We start from the raw sequence: 15,203 nt of genomic DNA on the forward strand, positions 1-15,203 counted from the left end.
AAGATAAAGGGCATATTTTTGCTGTTTTGCCGCATTACTAGGTGAGTGCTAAAGACACTATTTCTTATGATCTGATGCCGCGATAATACTCGCGACCACCATTTTGTTTTTTCACATTGGCCAACAGAAGCTCCCTTCATGCTGTGCTCTCTATCCAGTCTTGTGCCTCAAGTAGCCAGAGCTTTTTAGGGCTATTTTCAGTTTCATGCCCTACACATCCTTTGGTGTTTAGCAGCCTCATATCCTGCCTCAAAATTATGACTTTCTATTTCCCCTCATGTATCCTATATAATATATAGCGCTTTCTGGGGAATACTCTACTGCAATTTTGTTTTCTTGTTCGCCTCTGAACCTTTTGGTCAATATGTTTTCCTCATCTTGCCTCTTTATATTCATGGTGTGCCTGTTTGGTTTATTCTCCATGTCAAAACCACGCTCCAATCGTGGCACTATTACTCCTTCTAGTTCTACTTCACTAGAAGATTATAATACTTTTACCATATTGGGAAACAACATGGATGAAATGGGCTCAAGCTGTGCTGCCACAGGAGGTATGTAACCCTCTGTGTCTTACAATACATGAAAACAATCTTCTAAAATTCCTGCTGCCTCATTGTCTGTAACATGTAAACGTCTCAAGAAAGACCCACCCTCTCTTTCTAACTCTTCTGTGACAATCTCCATGTAATTGCTGTTGGAGGGAATTCCTGTTCTCAAACCTTATATGGAAGATACAAATACACGTCTCGAAAATCTTGAATCAAACTGGTCCGCTATTGACCAAAAGGTTACTCTCATGGATCAACGTGTGGACTCTGTTCAGGGGCTGGCCAATCAAGTTCCTCCCCTACAGTCAGAGATATTGCACCTGCAGCAACAAGAATAAAATCTGGACTAAATCAAGGAAGTCATCTAGAGCAGCAAACACTACTTAAACTTTATTTTTCATTTCCAATAGACTTCTCATTACTCCAGCCAGATTACATAAGATTGACCCTACCATCCCTCCTACTTGTTGGTCATGTAAAGCCCCTTTTGCTGGCCTCAAACATATGCTTTTTGATTGTCCAGCCATTCACGCCTTTTGGACCCATGTTTGGCGACAAGTTAACACTATTTGTCACTGCTGCATCCCTTTTTCTTTCACACATATTTTTCTAGGTAGTATTTCTGAAGCCTGGTCTTCCCCTCCTACTACTTTATATACCATTGATTTGCTCATAGCTGTTGCCTTTCAACAGATTAGTAACTCATGGAAAGATACTTTTATGGTATATTTTCAAGCATGGTGGTATGGAGTTTGCTACAATCATAGATTAGATAGAGCCTATGTACATCGTCACACACGTGCTACTAAGAGAGAAATACTTTGGGCACCCATTACAGAATTCTTAACCACTTCAGCTAAAAAGCTATCTTCACATAACCTGAAGAAGTAACATTGAAGAAGTACCCAAACCCTCTTGAATTTTGTAAATACTGTTGTTCTTATTACCCAATTTATGTTTATATTGTTACCATAGACCAATTTAATACAGGTCACTTATGCATAGATGTCATGTTTTGAGATATACTAACATAGATGTTATATTTTCTCTCCCCTCTTTTTAACTTTCTATCCCCCTTATTGTTTCCTTCTTTTGCCATTTTTTCAAATATTTTACTTGTATTTTTCTACATTTATGTTTTTCTACATTTATGTACTATTTTTTTATTACTGTACTATGTTTAATTCCTTAACGAATAAACATATTTTAAAACTTACAAAAACTGATTATAGAATCTCATTTTAAAGTGAGCAGCATTCCACTATTTTTGACGGTAAGAGCAAATTATTCTGGACAATTCTAGAGAAACCTTTCTGAAATTCATATTGCATCTAACTAACCAATAAGTAACATAGATTTGCGTTATATTACCCTAATTGAAGGACCTAAATCAACTTAATATTTCTGAACTGAGAACTGAATTACATTGGTACATTTTATAAAATGAAGTAGACGTACTTTTTTTAAATGTGCAATTCCGATAAACAGGTACCCTTTGTAGACCAGATTAATTTTGAACTATTTTGCTCCTTCTGTAATACTGAATGGAGCAAAACAAACAAATGCTGACCAGCTGTTACAGAAGTTATAAGCATCTTTGCAAAGCTGAAAACATCTTTAAGTAAGACAAATGGTTATAAATTAACCACAGACCCTGTAAAACCTAGGGGTAGACTTCTCAAGACTCCAAAGTCATGCGAATTGCCAAAATTGGTAAAACATCTTGGTAAAATACATTCCAGCACAAGTTTTTTCGAACTGGAAAGTTGCCTTAAAGTAGTGGAAATGGTGCTTTGCACTGCTTTGTGCTACTTTGCCTCAAGGGGGAATTCTATGGTGGTACATGGGCGTTCCATAGCCACCACCCATTGTCTTGATGGAGCAAGGTTTCACATATACCAAAACTTGCCTGGACTCAGCCCTCTCGAAATAGCATATAATATATTAATCAACAAGTTTTGTTTACTAATATTTGCAATTCACGACATTTTTAGTAAGCTGGGGAAGCTTGCATATGTGATTTTACAAACATTAACCCGAGTGTCTTAAAATGGCCGACAAAAACGCGTGAACTTTACTGCCCATGCGTCTGCCGCATCTATGTGGTACAAACGGACTCCTGCTTATGGTGGGAACTTCTCGCTTCTGCGCACTAGTGCCAGAAATGGCCGCTTCAAACCTCACATGCTAATGTTTATGCTGCTGCTTGTATTACGCTTGTTCGTTCTGCTTAACTATTAATGCAAAAGTTAAAATAAAGTAATGGAGCTTGGAGTAGAGATAAGTGGTATACAGTGCATTCATTTATTTTTGTATTCTAATATGTTTCTATTGGACTTTGCTGACAGCTCGTACTTGGGCCTGAATACTGATGCGAACTCCATCTTGGACAAAGCTGCGCATGCGCAATCTAGCTCTGAAGTTGCTGAAGCATTGGCATTGAACCACAGCCAAGAATCATCTTACCCACGATGTCTATGAGAAAATGCCCTTCTGACCTCAGGAGGAACTGAATCTATATAAAATGTATCACATTTGTTGAACAGTATTGCCGGGTGGAATAAAAGTGCATGGGAAAATAAATTATGGGCGGTAACCGGAATCAACTGAAACCAATAATGAAATGATCTCATCTTAGTATGGTGTAATGACCTCTCCTCGTCTTTCTGACCAATCACTGAAGAGGAACACATAGATTTGCAACATTAAGGGGTGGTACATTGCCCTTGAAATGGTATATCTAAGGTAGGTTTAGATAAAGAAATTGTCTGACTTGTCCCAATATCTGACCTGTCACTGACCCAACGCATGCTATAGGAGATCGAGAGCAGAGGTGCTGGAGGAGCACACTGTCAGAAGAATCGAGGTGTTGGGAGAAATTATCGATTACCCAGTCGGGGTACTGATTGACTTGCTAAGAGAGGGGGGTGTGACGCTGGTGTTGCACTTAGATGAGGTCACCTGTCCTGATCTGCAACTGTCTTGTCCCGTGGGCACCTGATTAGTCGAAAGCCTAGCCCTGGTCTTTTTGCCCCAGCCCGTGACCAGGATTGGTCATTGCACCATTCTAGATAAATATAATCCATGTAGTATGTCCTTGTGCTATTTCCCTTTCTCACCCTTCCCAGGTACCGATGTTTAAAAGTGTTACTGTGATTTCTTACAAACTTTATGTCCTATTGATTATATTCTTGCTTGTAAAATTTATGGTCACGATATTGTGGCCTCTTTCCTTTTGACTCAGAAAATCTTGCATAGATAATGCTTTTAAAACTTTCCCCGAGTCTGAGGTTATTACAGGAAAGGTAAATGTGTTTAAATATTGCCTGTTTATGCTAACTCCCTTTTCGATCCCTAGGACTTATAGTAAAGGTGACAAGGATTGGTAAGTCGTGGTTTACAGGTATAAGTCTGAAAGGGCTCAAAGTACTGATAGGGTAATAATTAGTAAATCACAAGCAGGACTGATAGTTCAAAGTATGAATGTATTATGGGCCCAGGTGATTTGGTAAACTGAGCTAGCTGTCCCGTGCGCCCTATCAGTCTTGATGCAAAAGAGACCTTCAATGCTTGTTAGGACTGACTATTAATAAAAAATAGCACTGTACGGAGGCAGGTAAAAAGTAAGAGAAATGTATGCATTTTTCCAAACCTTTCTCTCATTGCACAAATGCTACACTATACAGTGCATATCCAATGTATAAAATGTTATAAAGGTTTTGTAACCATAGGATTTGGAAGTGAAATGGTATCCTTCCAGTGCTTAAACGAAACAAGAGAGAACATAAACACCTTTGCCCTATGGTGGGAAGGTGTGAGTGGCACTAGGCAGCCTGTTTATGCCCAAGTGCAGAAGAAGATAGAAGCAGCCGGACAGATTTAGTAAATATGGCCTGGTGCTGGTCTCTCACATAGTGCAAACAGAACTGCAGCTTTGGTTGCTAAGCTACATTTGCCCATTTTTTCAAAATCAGCCACTTTTTCAAGAAAAATAGATTTGCGTTTTTTCTGCGCTTTTCATGAAAAACTGAAATTGATTTTACCTCAAGCTCAGTTTCATCTTTCACATTTTTAAAGCATAAGACACATACTGTATCTCTTTCTGTTAATTTTTAGATAAGGCAATTTGTTCCTTTTTTTGTTTTGCTCCTTTACTTAGTACACTAGTAGCAAGAAAAGGTGCAAATTGAGATTCCAGTTCTTGCCTCCAGTGGACTGTTTCTGTCATCTAAGGACATATTATCAACAACTAGCGATATTTATCGCTAAATAAGCTTAGCGTAATTTTTTTGATCGCCGGATTTTATCGCAGAGATAATGTGCTATTAGCAACGGTTATCTCCAAAGTGATAAAATATCCGGCGATAGCGGCGAAATGTGTGAGTATCGCTGGAAATCCAGCGATATTCAGGCATTATCGCTAATAGGGACTTAGCCTGAATATCCACCTTCCATTGGATATACAGGCTAAGAACTGGTCTGAGCAGGGGTTAGTTTTCAGTGACATTCGCGCTTAGTGCGATTTTTTTGTCGCTACGCCTGCGTTGATAATAGGCGATAGCGATGTTAGCGACTGCTTTCAGTCGCTACCACTTTGCATGTCATTAGCGATAAAAATTGCTGACATGCAAAGTGGGCCCCAGACCGCTCGCTATCACCTAAAAGCTGTCACTAACTGATGTTAGCGACAGCTTGCTAATAGGGCGATGAAATTAAAAGCGGCGATCATTTCATTTCACCTGCCTTGGTAATATTCCCCCTAGTTCCTTATTTGTTGTCTTAAAAAAATGACAAAAACTGGGGGTTAAAGATACAGGGGCATATTGTCAAGGGGGTTTATCTTCGCTTTTTTGGCTTTAAAAGCCAAGAAAGCGGAGATAAAATTATCTCCCTATTACCTAGCTGTCACTAACACCAGTTAGCGACAGCTAGTAGGAGATAGCGACCATCTTGGGCCCCACTTTGCATGTCAGTGATATTTATCACTAATGACATGCAAAGTGGGTGTGCCAAGATGTTAGCGACTGGAAACAGTCGCTAACATCGCTATCTCCTATTACCAACTTTTGGAGATATTCGCGCTAAGCGCGAATATCTCCAAAAGCTAACACCTGTCCTGAGCAGTTCTTAGCCATGTTATCCAATGGGAGGTGGATAACATGGCTAAAAGCATTAGCTCGATAATGCATGAATATCGCTGACTTTTCAGCGATATTCATGCATTGCGGCCGTTTTTTATCGCCGCAGCTCAGCGGTAAATTTTTGTCTCTAACTAAGCAATAGCGATAATTATCGCTATTGCTTGGTAATATGCCCCACAATTCTTTGTGTGATCCTAGTACTAGAACCTTTGCATCTTTCCATGATGAATTCGTTTTATTTAATCAAATCAAATTATGTTTCTCCACCATTACCTGACAAATTGTAAATACAAGAAGAATTGCTCCAGTTTCCATTGCGTCCATAGAAATGTGCCCTTTATAAAGTCTCCAATTTATTGTGCTATTAGGCCTGTGCATAAATCCTACACCGCAAGCTCTTTTGCCCCGAGTACTAAAGAGAATCTTTGATAGCCATTGCAAGTCAAATATACTTCGCTTATGTCTGGACTTTATTGAAGCTAAATGTTAGAATATCCTAGTCACTGGGTGCCATAGAAAAAGTCTTAAATAAAATGTATTAGAATACAAGAATATGGTGTCAATGTTCTCTCTGCATATGTCTCTCGGTTAAATCTAGCTTGCTTTTCAGCGTTCTTACAGAGCATTTGTACCTTTATGTTCTCAAATAAGTGTTGGTTCCGGATGCTAGACGTTCCTGTGGCCCCTGGATGTCTTGGAATGTAAAATGCTTGCATATTATAAAAAGCTGATAATTACATTTTGGCCACTTCTGTTTGCATTCTTCGGTACATTTTCGTTCTCAGAGCTTTCACTTATGTCATCTGTCTACATATGTATTGATTTTCCCACCGCTCTTTCTTTTGTTATTGATGGGGTGTATCCATTTACTTTTTATTACAGTTTTTCTGCTAGCTTTAAAGGACCTTTATGTAAACTGAAACAAACATTAGACATAATGATGATGTAAGCATAAGGGATACAACTGTATTGATCTTGCATTGATTACTGTAAAGCGATATAAATCACTCCAGTGAAGAAAAAGACAGAGTCAATAGTTTTCAACATTTAGTTAATTTGATATTTTCCCACTGTGTTAAAGGCTAGTTTTCTTTGCATATTTTATCTATGAGGTGAAAATGGTTCCAGTCTAAAGATAAAAATAAAGCAGTGCAACACCACTGTTGAACATAATAAAAATGATTCCTAATAATAATATACTTTCAACTCCCCTTTGCTGAAGGAGAGAAATGTTTACTCCACTGAGAGGTTAGGTCAGAAGGACTCAGGTAGATATTACAAACGTCTGAGCCCGCTTGCCCGCTTGCACTCTTACTGCAATTACTGATAAATGAGTGTGACTTTAGAGAGAGATCGCTGGAAATCGATTTGTGCATTATTCATTTCGAAGGAATAAATATGGGAAAAACGAAATATCTGAAATAGTCAAAGGCTCATATAGTCAGGTGGGTCCATGTCTATGCCTAATCCTCTTAGCCATAGCACCAATACACTTTCAGACCAACACCCAGATGAATGAGACTTCCCTCTGACAGCCGCCAAAAATCGGGTTCAACCACCAAAAACACATATGTATAACCGAAAAGGGATTTTAGAGATTTGAGGGAAAACATATGAGTTTTATCCCACTGTCTAATTAGGTAAATCAGGGACTAGTTATGCAAAAATATGATTATATGAAATGCTCTTTACAGCAACTTAGTTTTATTATGTATCGTTGGATTATCTGAGAAATTCTTACGGAAGTGGGACATCTTGTTATGCCATGTTATTGGTTTGCCTGTAGGGTGGTGCCACAGAAAGGAGTACACTTCAGCCCCTTTGAGCTTCTGTATGGGCACTCTGTCAGAAATCATTTAAATCTGGTCCGAGCAGAATTGGAGAAATAGTCAAAGGAACACATACAGGACATTTCAGGCTTTGTATTGAGATTAGGGGTTGCTAGTACCTCAGCACATTTCACTTGATCACTGGGTACTGGAATATTGCCCTGACTGAGGATCACTTTCAATTCAAAGTGATGTTCATTGGGTTGAAGAATACCCCTGCAACTCTTAAGAAGCTGGTCAACGACTGGTCTTTGAGAGGATACTTTTAGTCCAGCATATCTGAATGGACCTGCTGTTTTAGCGCCACCTGGCAGACTCACCGACTCACCTCAGTGAGGTACTTCAAGCCCTGCAACAAGGAGGACTGACTATCAAACCTAACAAGTGCCAGATTCAGATCTTAGTGGATTGGGAGCCGCCTAAAACTCAGAATCAAGTCTGATGTTTCCTGGTTCTGACATAATACTAGAAGAGGTATGTCAAGAGGTAGAGTATTGCATAATTGAGGTCACCTTGACAGACCTGAATACTAAGAAGAAGCACAAGAGGGTGGGAAGACCTTTTAGCACCCTCAATGAGATGCTTTGCACTGCATCCATCCTCAAAGCACCTGCCTCCAGCAATGGTTTTATGTCCCACGTAGATGCTTCAGAACAGTGTATTGGGCCAGTGTTGTTACAGTTGAAGCATACGTTTCAGGATTGACTTATCAACTTTATCTGTAGGCATTAGTTCCTGGAGAGCAGCGTTGGAGTACCATTGAGAGAGAGGTCTTTGCTGTGGTTTGTCACTGAAGAATCAGAGACCCTAGCTGTTCAAGAATCACTTCAGCATTCAAACTTACCACATGTGTCTCAGGTACATCGTGTAGATAAGAAAGGAGAGTTGAAAACTGTTGAGGTAGTCTATTTCCCTACAAGGTTTGGACTTTACAGTGGAACACAGACCAGGAACTGACCACATCAATGCAAATGGCTTTTCCAGGTTTTTACGCTTAGATGATGGGAACTGCCAAGGCTGAGTTGCTCCTCACCTTTCATCTGGGGTGGCTTGTTAGAAAGTACTGTTTTTTGACTGATAATTCACATTTTATTAAAATGATTCTGCTTTTTATTTCCTCTCTTTACTGGGACGCTGCTGATCAGATTCCGTGCAGGTGGTCTAAACACTAAAAAATGGAAATATTTAACTTTCCAATAAGGCCATATTAAATGGTGCAGAAATGCACCCTTAGCATGGAAAGTTAATTGTCACATGTTGACCGCAGTGCTTATTGTTACTGTAGGAGAGTAGGATCTTCTTACTATGGTTACCCCCACTTTTTGCTGGTGTTTCACTGTTTTTCCACTTTAGTCTGGCTGGGGCCCTGCTTTCCAGGACCCCAGCCTAGCTGCTTCCTCTCTAAATTGATTGCATGTACTATAGGTACACTCCAGTTTGGTTACTGAGGTTCCCTTGTGAGTCCCTAATATATGGTACAATAGGCACTAAGAGCATAGGTACTACCCGGTAACAGTTTAAAAGAGCCATGGCATCACAAAATGGATGCTGCAGCCACAGACATGAGCCTGGCCTCCTGCTGCTGACCGAATCCCCTGCAGGGGAGGCCTGGGCAATAGGTTTCCTGTCACAGGGTGGTGTAACCACCTCCCAGACAGGCTTTTGTGCATTGGGGCTAGGTGGGTGCACTCCATGAGTGTTTTGAAAGTCTGCACTGGGGGTACATTTAGTGTCCCTGTGCATATCTCAGTTCAAACCAGTTGCAGGGACTATCGCCCCTGCTGTGGCGTGAAACTGGACAAAGGAAATGGGTGTATTCACCCCTCTTTCCAGACCCTCCCTTAGGTTGGTCCCCAGAGTATGTCCAACCCCTTTCTTTAGCATAATTAAGGAACCCCTACAGGACTTTAGATTACACATGGATGAAACTCTGAAACTGAATCCTGGAACTTTGATGCTCTACTAAAGACTAGAGGAGGGGTCAAGGAGTGACTCCCCTGCTTGGCAGGCACCAACGAAGCATCTTGCCGGCCTGCATTTCCAAAGCTCCTGCCAGACTCTAAAGTATTTGCAACACAGGAAGAGGATTTCCAGACTTATCAGAGGCTGACCCAAGTCCCCAGCAAAGCTGAGAACCACAGCCCTCACAAGTGACGTGGCACCAGAACTCCTGGACACCGTGTACATTTGCCAGTGCATTAACTTCTCGACATCTCTTGAAGTTCTGCTTTGGGCTCCTTGCAGTGCAAGCCCCAAGCACCATCTGTACCAAAGATTGGGGGCCTACACTCCACAAGTGTTCCGTGATACTGCTTTTTGAATTTCTGCTTGAGGCTCCTTCTTGATCCCTGGTCCATCGACTGGTGGGTCCTTGTGAGGGCAACTCTGATTCTACTTGGGCCCACCTGGTTGCTCCAGATGTGCCCCGACGCCCCACTGCATGGTGAGTCCCTCTGACCTTGCTGGTCTGCACTGGAGCATTTAATTGATTCCTACATGGGTTGCTGTTGCCAAGGCTTGTTGGGTCCATTCTGGGCACTGACACTGTAGCACTCTACATCCTTTGTGGGACAGCTTGAATCCAGATCTTGGTTGTCGTCGACACCTCCTGGTCCTTGTGGCTGAAATCACCCGACATCGGTGGGCATTCGATTATCGTGCCCCTGGTCACTGGCAAGTTTCCCAGACTCTGTCCCCTCTGCTTACAGGTTCTTCTCATCTTTGATCCAGGCTTGGATCACACAGGACACTTTCCTCTACGATGGCAGCAGCACTTTGCAACAGATCACCTTCGGAACGACGAGGATTCCCGACACCAAAAGACAACTATGCACCCGGCTTCCCTGGGTGAGGTAACTCGAGTACTCCGGTTCTCCCATGGGAGTTGACTCTAGAACCCCCTAAGTCTAAAGGGGTTTGCTCAAAGACCTCTCCTAAGTGTGCTTTATGTTAAATTTCCAGCCGCGACTTTCTCCATAGAAGCTAATGGTGATTCGCGGCTGTGTTCTCACACTACACTCGTCCTCCGTGGGTCCCCTGAGTCACTCCCTTGGGTGGTTCCTTGTGGCCCCAGCGATCTACAGGCTCTAGGCCTTGTATCTAGTCAAGACGTGGTTCTTATACCACTTTCATATTATATGGTTTGGTATGCCCCTAGGGCTCAACGTATATTGTGCTAATTTACTGTGTGCTTTAAGTTTACCGTGTGTACTTTTGGCTCTAGCCTCTTGAAGAGTCTAGTTGAATGTGTTTAGAATAAATACATATAATTTATATATATACCTGGTATGGTTCTCCTTTAATTTGGTCATTCATGAGATTAAAGACTTGTAAAACAAGCTGCTTTACATTCCTCCAAGACTTAGCCTGAAGGCTCCTTCCTATAAAGGTTGTCTTTGACCTACCTTGAATAAGGGTCATTTGGTCTGGTGCAAGGTGCCCAGTAGAATAGTGGACAACATATGCCAGGCCAACTTCTCACAGTTACATCCGCTAATGTGACAAGAAAAACATGGCTTCAGGCCTGCCAGTGTAGCCTGACTGTTGCATTTTAAACCTACAGTATGACCTGTCAAAGCAACCCTTACAATTGTATTGTAATTGCATTTATATAGCACCTACTACCCCTGACGAGGCGTCAAATCGCTTTTCCGGCGAGTAGCACGCTACTCCGGGACCCATAGAGGATTAGTGTTGAATTAGTATAGTGAAACATGCAAGTACATTTTAAGCGGTGGATAGGTTAGTCAGTTATTTGGATTTGGAATGATAGCAGAAGGATAGAGGAGGACAAAGGTAGCGCTTGTTGACGAACACTATTCAGGAAGCCTATAAAGGATTAGTGGTGAATTAATGTGGTGAAATGTGAAATATTTTCAGTGGTGAATATTAGTCAGTTACTTGGAGTGAGAAGAATAGCAGAGGGATTAAAGGGAAAGAAAGATTTGCATTCATTTAGCACTTGTTTCCCTGATGGGTTTTGAAGCGCTTTTCTGGCGAATACCACGTCACTCCGGATCCCATAAAGGACTAGTGTTGAAAATTAGTATAGTATACATATGAAGTAATTTGAGTTGTGGATATGTTATTCAGTTATTTGGGTAGTATATTACTATAGTTGAATATGGAATTTGAGAAGTGAACATGTTAGTCTGTTAATTTTGATTGAAAAGGATAGTGGAGGGATAAAAGAGTGAAGGATTTTTTTAGGTCTTAGCAGTAGGAGGAGGCTTTTGGATGAGTAAAAAGGAGTTTTGGAGGGGAGGAGTCAGAGGGAAGAGTTTAGAAAGGTTTGTTTTAGGGGATCGGTATAGTAAAAAGAGGTGTTAGATGATGCAAGGGGGTAGAGTAGAAGAGAGTGTAGACAGGGTTATTTTGGCGATCATAGTAGTGGTATGGGGTTTGGGATAAATGAGAGGGTGAATCTAGAGGATGTATTGATAGATGTATAGGATGAGAGATAGGGTAGTGCATTGGAAGGAATTATAGAAAGAAGTTTAGGATGAGTCAGAAGGTTGAGCTAGAAGCTATATTGAGCGAAGTAGAGGCTGAGAAATAGGGTAGTGCATTGGAAATGTTAAATTAGAAGAAAGTGCTAAATATATAGATCCATAAGTACACATTGAAAGTATATAGATACATAGAGGAGGTAAGTATATGTAGTTTAAAGATATTGATAGAAGCACAGGATGAGAAATAGGGTAGTGCATTGGATATGCTTTTTCAGGAGAAAAGTAACAGAGACACAGATCCAAGTACATGGAAGGTACATAGATGCACAATGGAAGTATGAACATGTAGACCAAATATGATTTTTATTTATTTTTTATTATTATTTTTCCTCTTAACATAATATTATTGTACATATTTATACAAAGTAATACGCAAAGATAGGTACATATCTATAGTGAAAACAATTGCTTATTTATTGTGGTGCATGCTGGTACATTACTCTGTGCATAGTGTTGTGCAAGGTGTACATTTGGTGCGAGTGTGTTGCTCTGTTTGTGGATGTGGATGGTGTGGGCTGGGTATTGCTAAATGGGAAAATTGGCATAGTTTCTAGCCCTAGTCCCGACCAGTCTCGAACAGGATCAAACAGGCAACTGCCCTTGTCCTCTCCGCCCTTAACCTCGACGCACGGGCTGAGACGCCCTAAGCCTGGCCTTTTATAGCCCTAGTAATCAGGTGACCTCTTCAGCCAATGGGAACCCTAGCCCTAACACTATCCAATCACAACACTAGCTTAAAATCTAGAATCAATAGGAGATCAGGAATTTACAGCCAATCCTAGCCCTAGTCCAAGCACCCAATCAGATCAAAAACCCTGATCTGTACGTCCAATAAAGGCCCTAGCCCTACTAGTAGTCCCAACCCAAGTCCAAGCAGCCAATGGCACAGGTATCCCTAGTCCCTACTTCCAATAGAAAGCCTAACCCTACTCTTAGTCCCAAAACTAGTCGAGCAACCAATCGCACCAGAAGCCCTAGTCACTACTTCCAATTAAAGGTCTAACCCTAGTCCTAGTCCCACCCTACTCCTAAAAACCAATAACATAGGAACCCCTAGTCCCTACTTCCAATTGAAATCCTAACTCTAGCCCTAGTCCCAACCCTACAATGATTGAATCACAGACCAAGAAACAAATAAGAACACTCGAATACCCAACCAATGAGGACATCAACCCTAATCCAATAGAAACACCAGATACAACCACCAATCAGTGTACGCATGTACCAACCACTAGCAGACCATATAATGTCCCAGACACCTCAGACAAGGTTTGCTAGCCATGGAGTTGGAAGCTGCTTTTCCTGTTCAGAATCTCCTAGGAGACTGACAGGCTCAATCCACACTTGGGACTACTGCAGGTAAAGGCCTCTAACTTGAAATCTAATAATACTGTTTAAATAACAGTTTACTCCCTCTGCAGGCCAAAAAACGAAGTGCACAGGCCCTAGTAAACACAGTTTAAACAGCTCAGAGAAGCACCCTCTGATGTAGAATATCCCTGTTGCTGGGAGGGGGAGGCAGGGGGGCTGGTTTCACTGGCTTGTGAACACAAAATGGTGGCTGGGGGTGCACTGTTTTAACATACAGGTCTTAGCACAGAGCAAAGGAGAAGTTTGGATGGAAAACAGATTAGTCACCAAGGAATGAGAGGGATAAACTACAAAGGTTGGACTTCAAATCCCACAACTCAACACGTTAAATGGGAGCTATCATGGGCAGGGAAAAAACACAAGTTTAAAACACAAAACATGTGATAAAGGGTAATCACAGGCAGGTCAAAACTACAATTTTAAACTGTAACAACCACAGGCAAAGACAGTAATCACAGAAAGGGAAATCGTTTTTTAAACAACTTTTTGCTTTGGGAAGAGACAGCACTAGTCTGTTTCCTTACCCCTTTCTGGAATCTGCTCACTGCAGTCTGGGGCACAGGTAGGCTGCAACTCACAAGATGGAGAAGAATGATTTGGGGGGCACCCAGCAAGGCCTTATGGGGCCTGGGCAGACGAGAGAGGAGGGCGCAGACTTGCCTGGTAGCTGAATAGCCAATGATCTGCTGGCCTGGGGGTGGGAGCTGGGGAGCTGCTTTTCCTGTTCAGAATCTCCTAGGAGACAGACAGGCTCAATCCACACTTTAGACTACTGCTGGTAAAGGCCTCACTAACTTGAAATCTAACAATACTGTTTGATTAACACTTTACTCCCTCTGCTGGCCAAAAAACGAAGTGCACAGGCCCTGGTAAACACAGTTTAAGCAGCTCACAGAAGCACCCTCTGATGCAGAATATCCCTGTTGCTGGGGGGGGGGGGGCAGGGTGGCTGGTTTCACTGGCTTGTGAACACAAAATGGTGGCTGGGGGTGCACTGTTTTAACATACAGGTCTTGGCACAGAGCAAATGAGAAATTTGGAGGGAAAACAGATTTGTCACCAAGGAATAAGAGGGATAAACTACAGAGGTTGTGTGTAAGGATTGTAAACTACATATTAGGGTGCATGGTATTTAAACAGATAATCCGAAATGTAATGTTACCATATCCTTCCAGGAACAAACTCCAGAACGCTTCTTTAAAAGGCTCCGTTTAGAAAAACCAGAGCACATATAAAAAAATTATTCTGATCCATTGAGTTTGATACAAGCTAGAAAAATGGTTCAAACACACTTTTTGAATTTTATAAAAATTTCAGTTCAATGGTGAAGTTAGACCATTAATAAATAATTTGGAAAAATACTTTCAGAGTGTTGCCTTTTATCTGCTTGAAGCTCTTGTTTACAAAATTGCCTTTGCCTGCCAGCAGTTGCCTCACCTGTGCCTGCCCATAATGAGGTGTGAAAATTGACCGAGAGCAGAGACAATGGCTTTGTCTTGGTGACAAGATGGGCTGAGTTTAGAGAGTGTGATGCATAGCTACTCAGAAAGGGCAGCTAGGAAGGTCGTAGAACTTCATCATCTTGAAAGGAACAGAAATGGAACCTTGATAGACTTGAACAAGAGACAGACTTTGTTCCTTAGGATCAGTGTAGCCAGATGGACCCCAGCACAGTGAATGAGGGAGCTTGTCCCAGAGTAGTTTGAGGTTGTTGAGATAACTAATGCTCATTTCATTAAACACATTTCTGGCTGACCTTTATGCTCCCTTCAGAAGCAGGCCTGTGCCATCTCGAATTTCCCT

Source organism: Lissotriton helveticus, chromosome 1_2 (genome assembly GCF_964261635.1).
Source record: "Lissotriton helveticus chromosome 1_2, aLisHel1.1, whole genome shotgun sequence".
NCBI classification, from domain to species: Eukaryota; Metazoa; Chordata; class Amphibia; order Caudata; family Salamandridae; genus Lissotriton; species Lissotriton helveticus.